We start from the raw sequence: 7,975 nt of genomic DNA, 5'->3' as shown, positions 1-7,975 counted from the left end.
AAGCTTAAACACGACATTACAAGCACGATTTCAAGCGCCAAATCACTCATAAAACATATGAAGAGAGGTAGAATTCCCTATCTCGAGTATCCAAGCCAAACCCGAAGAGATTGAGCAAGCCTTAGCTTTCAGAATCCAAACCGAACAAAATACACCGAACCGAGCTCTATCCAACGAGATACGAGCTCCAATACGCAAGTAGAAGATGGTGTTGAGGTTGATTATTGTGGGTTTTGAGTTTGGAGGTGAGTTTTTGAGAGATGGTGAGAGGGAGTGAGAGAGCCGAGAGAGAGGGAGAGTGTCAAGAGTGAGAGGGAGGAAAATGGGAAAAGTTTTCCCCTGGCACACACATATAAACACACACACCAAATTACAAGCCATGCACATTTAAACACCACACTCATATTCACCTCATTTTCACCATTTCTTCTCAATTACAAACATTAAAATTAAATAAAGAAATTTACGAGTCTTTACAGGAAACCCAGGATATCTTGGATTCTCGTTCCCTTATCAGCTCATTAAGGAGTCCTTTTAGAACTCCTTTACATAGCTGGCTAAACATCCCATTCCCGTTGGGTATCTTCCGCAGATCCTATATTCTCAAGATCTTATTCCTATACGGAATCCCGCTGTTCTGGAACCCTTCAAAATGTTCCTTGCATCTGAGGCTGCTTTCCCTAGAGTTTGCCTCCTGTTCAGCCCTCTTAGTACCGAACAGACTACTTGAACTAGTGACTTCACATGTCATTGGTTCTTCATCAATCTTACGCACCAATAAACTTTTCATGTTCACTGTTCCATTACCCCGTACAGACTTCCTGGACCAATGACTTCTCATGTCACTGGTCCATATAGCCGACCACCGTCTTGCACAGTGACTTATCCTATCGTACTCACACCATGGTCCCACGTACCACGTGTTTGGGCCTTATATGAGCCTGTTCGGAAATACCTCCCTACAATTGCTCCCCAGCTTTACTCGTTATTTTTACTCAAATGACGAGCAAAGCTCTCAAGTACAGACCAAATTCACTCTGTATCTACACTTTGTTTTCACAAAAATTGGTGCAACTTTCATCATTTGAATCGGCAAAATGTCTCATCGTTTGGGCTGGACAGGCTTTTCCTGCCCTTACCTTTACACGCGGCATACTTTGTACCGCTCACATTTAATGCGAACGGATGCCTTTGGGGAATGGAACTCCCAAACGGCGTCTGCGGTGACGTTTCACAAATGCCACCCTACTCATTAGGGTATATTTGGGTTTTCGTCCCATTTCAAAACCACATTCTCTCTCTTGGCTCTCACTGCAGAAAAAAGATTTGAGCATACCCACCATCGGAACACTGCTCACTGTCTCATGGTTCTCTCTTATTGCGTCTAGAAACTCCGATCGTCACACCATAAGTCATCGTTCTTTTACTCTCCCCCATTATCTTTGATTTGGGGCTTTTCTGTTGTTTAGGGTTTTCTCAGCACCACTTCGTTTACATCTGTAATTTCACTATTCACAAATGGGGAGGTTTAGGCGCCATTGCAACACCCCTCAGGCCATGGCTACTTTCAGATCTCGTTATGAGATACCTGACAACGTAGCCACTGCACTGGCCCCTGAGGACGCTATTCACCAGAGTCCTGATAACGACACCCTCCATATCCCTGTAGTCACCATTGTAGAAGGCGGGGTCAGATTCCCCTTGGCTCCACTGCTCCGTCAGGTTTTAGCCCACTATAGGCTTTCCCTTATGCAAGTCTCTGCCAATTTTTTTACGGTTGTCATGGGTGTGAACGCCATTAACCAGATGCTAGGTACCTCTTTAGGGCTACACGACATCCACCACCTGTACAACATTTCCAGAACCAAAGATGCCATAATCTACTACCTAAAGAGTAGGGATTCTAGGAAAAACTCATCCTTGAACTTCCTGATTTGGCTCGGGGGGATGATGATGACTTCCTCGTTGTTACGGGGAACTTCGAGCTCAGAGAAGAGGACGGGAGGGTGATAGGCTTTCGCGCGCCTCACAGATTTGGCACCCCACGTTAGTTCTTTTCTCCTCATAGAACCATTCTACCGAGTAATTTTTTCGTATTGCATCTCTAATTAATTTTTTATTGACTGTTAACTTTTTGTTTTGCAGCCACAAATGTCAATCAAGGGCATGACATTATTACTCCACAGGTCCACGTAGCGGATATCAACCGAGCGTTGGCCTTCAACGGGCAAGGTACACATCTTGCTGGCCGAGCAAGAGCAGCCCAAGTGCTTCTCAGCTACAGGGCGTCGTACGAAGGTTTTATTGATCGGTGAACCCATGCAGTTGATAACCCAGTGCTCCTCGGTCCTTCCTCCTTAAACCCCAAACAAGTGAGTGAAAGACATTCTTTGACTCCTTCTCTTCCAGACGAACCAATCACTTTACTCGAAGAAGCTTCCACCTCATCTTCCAAAGGTTATTCCCTTTCTCCTCTTCCACCTCCTCAAGATATGAACTAGCCGATCAACCTCGGCAATTTACTCACCATTCTCGGCGCTGGTCGAGGGTGTGGCGTTGCTCGGAACCACAGCGATTCTCAGGGGCACGGTTGTCAGGCCCAAACTCAAATTGATGCACCACCAGGGTTTTCACCCAGCGAGGTGGCCGAGGCTCATCGTGACAAGCGTCAATGCCTCAACTCATCTTCCACTGGTACTGCTTCGCCCGATGGTATGAGTCACATGAAGATCCACTGTCTCCACTCCCGCTTGGACTCCTCGATTGGCACATGGAAATCGTCCCGTAAGCGTACGAGACAATGCAGAATCAGAAGAGATCGCTCTAGCCCTCTCTCAAGCTTTTCTACTTCCTGGTGACATGCAAAAGGAAGTAGAGAACACACCTGACAAGCTCTTCAGTTCCTTCATGGTCAACAACATCAGGGTTTGGTTCCCTTATTTTGCCTTCCATTGTCCATAGAACCTGTTATCTGTCATTAACTTTTGCACACTTTGTCCAGGCTGTTCAAAAGATGGTGGCCATGGCTCAAAAAGCTGGGCAAGTCCGAGCCTTAGCGTGCCAAGCTGGTTAATGAGAACACCCAATTGCAACGCACAATTATCAGGCTCGAAAGGGAAAAAGACCAAGCTCATGGGGTGGTGGACGAACTGAAAAGCAAGCTTGACGGAGCAGAAGATAGTCTGAACCAGACTCTCATGGAGTTGGAAACAAGTAAGAATGAAGCCAAGGCTGCATACCAGTTGGAGTACAATGAAGGAATCAATGTAGCTACTGAGAGCTACAAGACCCAGATGCCCACTATCCAAGATGAGATCTGGGCTGCTGCTTGGGCAGCATGTCTTAGGAAGTCAGGTACAGCTGAATCATCCCCATTATGGACGGAGAACGACCTCCTGAGCACCATGGCAGCGCTGAACGAGGAAAAAGTTGTGGAGGAGGAGGACAGCCTGGATAGAGAGTTGAACGCCCATGTCTCTGAGCAACCTGGTGCTGATCAAATCGAAGAGGTGACCAACCTTGGCCAAAATGAAGTTAGTGGTGGTCCTGCTGAAGATAGCACAGTTGTGGAAGACACATCCATTTAGGCTTCTCCTCCTGCCATTCAAGATTTAACTGCCGAAGAGTAAGGTTGGTTCCAACATCCATGAACAATTTTGATATCTCAAAACAGTTTAGTGGCCCTGCGTGGCTGTAAATCTTGGCCTGTGTGGCATAAGTACATTTTAAAACATTTAACACAGGTATTTGGCCTTTCGAGGCATAACTCTGGTGTTGCATGCTTGGCTCTGGCAGGCTTGGATGTAGTTGGTTTGGCCCTTCGTGGCCAGACTTTCATGTTTGACTGCTAAGTTTTTCATACTTGGTGATCCTGCATGTTGTCGTATGCATTTAAGTATTTCATACTTAGTTAAGTTTATTCGTACTTAGCCCAGTGCCCAAATGCATTCATATTGGGCAGAGATTTATGCACATTCTCGTATGCATTCCAAGTGCTTCGTACTTGGACAAACTCCTAAGTGTATTCATACTTAGATAAATCTGCATACTCTCGTATGCTCCCCAAGTTTGCACATGTTTGGGAAAATTTTTAAGTTTATTCATACTTAGATAATGTTGCATGCCCACGTGTGCAACCCAAGTGTTTCGTACTCAGCTGATATATGCATATTCTCATATGCATCCCAAGTGTTCGCGTACTGGGAAAAGTTTTCGTAACTCGTAAATTCGTATGGACCCACTCACCCACTCTCTGCTCCCCAATACGAAGGGAGGGCAAACAATTAGTGCCAAAACAAAACGTTTCTCATAAATAGAATTTTATTCATCATTCAAAAACTCAAGAGGGTGTTATGCGTACCCCTTGCAACTAACAAAAATAAAGAACAAGGGAATTTTATTCGTAACTCCCACACAATCTCGATGTGCATCCTAAACAGAATGAAGTCTTTCAAACAAAGAACTTCCTCAAATTATGGATATTCCAAGGCCTTGGCACCGGGTTCCCGTCCAGGTCACCCAATCGATAAGCCCCTATGCCCATAATTTCAGTTACTCGATATGGACCTTCCCAATTGGCCCCTAGCTTGCCCTCATTGGCCACCTTGGTATTCTCGAGCACCTTTTGAAGCACCAGAGCCCTCTCTCTCCGTTCCTCGGCAAGATCCAACTCGATCTCCAAGGCTCTGTCATTGCCTCCGCTTTCAACCAAAGTGGTCCTATTGGTCGACAAACCCACCTCTAATGGAATAACTGCCTTTGTTCCATATGCTAATGAATAGGGGGTCTCCCCCGTATACTGCCTCAGAGTTGTTCGGTGCGCCCATAGAACCAGTGGCAATTCGTCGGGCCACTTCCCCTTTGCTTTATCCAACCTCTTCTTGATCCCATCAAGGATGGTTTTGTTGGATGCCCCTACCTGCCCATTACTCTGAGGGTAGGTTGGGGTTGAGTAATAATTCCTTATCCCATGCTGGGCATAGAAAGCCATGAACTTCTTCTGGAATTAGAACCCATTATCCATAATCATTGAATAAGGGACTCGAAACTGAGTGATTATACTTTTCCAAATGAACCTTTCTATCATAGGTTCAGTGATCTTGGCCAACGGCTTTGCCTCAATCCATTTAGTGAAATAATCTGTTGCTACCAATAGAAATTTCCTGTTCGCAGTTGCCTTGTGGAGTGGACCCACGATATCTATCCCCCACTGTGCAAACGGCCAAGGACTTGTCAACAGCTCCAGATCTTTGGCTGGTGTTCGGATCATTGGTGAGAATTTCTGACACTTCTCGCAAATTTTCACATACACCTTTGCATCTTTTTGCATGTGTGGCCACCAATAACCTTGGGTGATTGCTCGGTGGGCAATGGACCTGCCCCCAGCATGGCTTCCACATGTTCCCTCATGAATCTCATGGAAGAACTTTTGCACCATCTCGGGGTGTACACAAAGCAAGTATGGACCAGTGAAGGATTTTTTGTACAACTTTCCTTCAGGTGACAACCAAAATCGTGCAGATTTGGTCTTTATCTTATGGGCCTCCTTCTTATCAGTGGGGAATGTCCCATCTCGTAAGAACTCCACTATTGGATCCATCCAACTTGGTCCTTGGTTCACATCTCCAAGACCAATTCCACGCTATTTCCAATGCTAGGCTCAACAAGATAATCTACTGCCACTCTTCTCTTGAACTCAGTTGGCACAGCTGCGGCCAACCAAGCCAGTGAGTCTGCGTGGGTGTTCTGCCCAGAACTTATCTGCTCAATGTACACCTTCTCAAAAGTATCGAGCAGATCCTTGGCGGCCTCCACATAGGCTGCCATCTTTTCATTCCGGGCTTCATATTCCCCAGACAACTGGTTCACCACAAGTTGTGAGTCACAATGTACTCGTATCCTTTTTACATTCAGGGTCTTTGCACTTCTTAATCCTGCTAAGAGTGCCTCGTACTCTACCACATTGTTTGAAGCACTGAAGCCCAGTTGAAGGGACAACTCCATCATTACCCCCTTAGGAGAGAAAAGTACAACCCCAATCCCCGAACTAATATTACATGCTGACCCATCAACGAATAATTTCCATTCCAGAGGATCTTCCTCGGCTAGTGCCTTTCCTTTCTGGGCCGGCGGCCCAAGTGCCTGCTCCTTTCTCATAGGAGGCCGAGGAGCTACTATTGGTGAGAATTCTGCCACAAAGTCTGCCAACACTTGTCCCTTTATTGCGGTGCGCGGTTGATAGTCAATATCGTATTGACTCAGTTCCACCAACCAAGTTGAAATACGTCCCGAGAAATCTGCCTTTCATAGCAATGATTTCAACGAAAACTCTGGATCTGGAGTGGACAAGAGTGGGGCCGCTGCCAAGTACTTGTTCAGGTTTTGGAATGCATGTTCGTATACTGCCCCCCATTCGTATCCCTCCCTCTTTTTCAGCATTCGAAGATGTCTTTGCATGGTCCCATGCAGACTTGCCCGGAATCGATCCTGAAATTGCAGAAAACCAAATTTCCCTCTAGCCTGATGGGAAGCCTGTTAAGCAAAAATTGAGAAAAATGAGAAAACTTTTTAGCCTTCATGGACAGCCTTTTGGCTTTGAAGCATACTTGACAATATTGATAGAGAGCATGGGAATCAAATGGTCGCATTGGCTCAGAATGACAACTATCACTATTTGAGGTACCAGGTAGTGTGTAGTACATTCCTAGCTAGATCTCTTTGCAAAGAGTGTTCTTTGATTCTCTCGTGTTCGTTCTCATTCGATATCGAAGTTTATTAATTCAGTTATTGTCACTTCTTGTATCGTGACATGGAAAATGTTTGGCTGAAAGCCATGGAGAAGATTGGTACGTGTACAAGCCCATCAGGTCACAGAAGTATGAAAGATGTATGATTGACTGCCCTACGAGGAGTCTAGAATGTTTATGGGCCCTAAGTGGCTATACTGATTCTGACCTAGGTGGTGCTTGGAATGTTACTGAGATGAGCAGGGTATGAGGCTACCAATGAAAACGTCCAGAATGATCTTGATTTGTTATCCTCGTTTATTGAGCATATTCTTATTGTTAGCCATGTTAATTGTCCTCGTATTGCATATACTACCCGGGCGTTTTATATCTTTTAGCTGCAGAGCAGATTAGTGGGGACCCGAGTTGGAGTATTAAAAGACTCAATTTTAGAGATTGCTCAGAAAGTCCGTATCATTTTTGGAGGTTTTTAGGGCCCACCATGTATATTTATCTTGAAGACTTGTAATTATTGGAGATGTATTTATTTTGAGGCAATGTAAAATTTCGAGTCCTCACAGTTGGTATCAGAGCTAAGGGTATAGATCTTACATGGGACTTGATGGGAAAGATAATTTTAAAGCATGCGACTTTTGTGGTTATAGAAAAATTTGTTTATCAGAGTTCCCAGCGAAAGCGTAGTTGAGATTTTTGAGGTTTTTAGGATTTCCATTTTTGGAGGTCTTGGAAATAGATTATTTTGGATTGGACAATCTTTGAGGTCATTAGAATTCATGCTGATCTTTGAGGTTGATAGGACACTGAACATTTTTTAGGTTATTAGGATGTGTAAATTTTTGAGGTTACGAGGACGCTAAATTTCGAGGACGAAATTTCCTAAGGTGGGGAGATTGTAATGAACCATATTTTGATGTTCATAATTATCATTATTTTTAGATTTTGAATAAAAAAAACTATTACTCTTGAGATGGTACAATAATAATATATGGAGCAAAGGTGTATTTGCCGTTTAAGAAACAAAAAAGTGAAGAAAAAAGATGTGGCATTAAGCATGGGTGTGTATAGGTGGCAAAATTTGGGATTTTATAAGGGAAAGTGAGGTGTACCCATATGTCTTACAGAGCATGTGCTCTTGACATCTGTATTAATATGAGAAAACAAGGCAAAAACAAAACAAATTAAGTTCTATTTATAAAGAGAGGTCTCTTGATGTATTAGAAGAAGAAATA

This window comes from Rhododendron vialii, chromosome 11a (assembly GCF_030253575.1).
Source record: "Rhododendron vialii isolate Sample 1 chromosome 11a, ASM3025357v1".
Taxonomy (NCBI): domain Eukaryota; kingdom Viridiplantae; phylum Streptophyta; class Magnoliopsida; order Ericales; family Ericaceae; genus Rhododendron; species Rhododendron vialii.
This window is presented reverse-complemented; position numbering follows the sequence as displayed.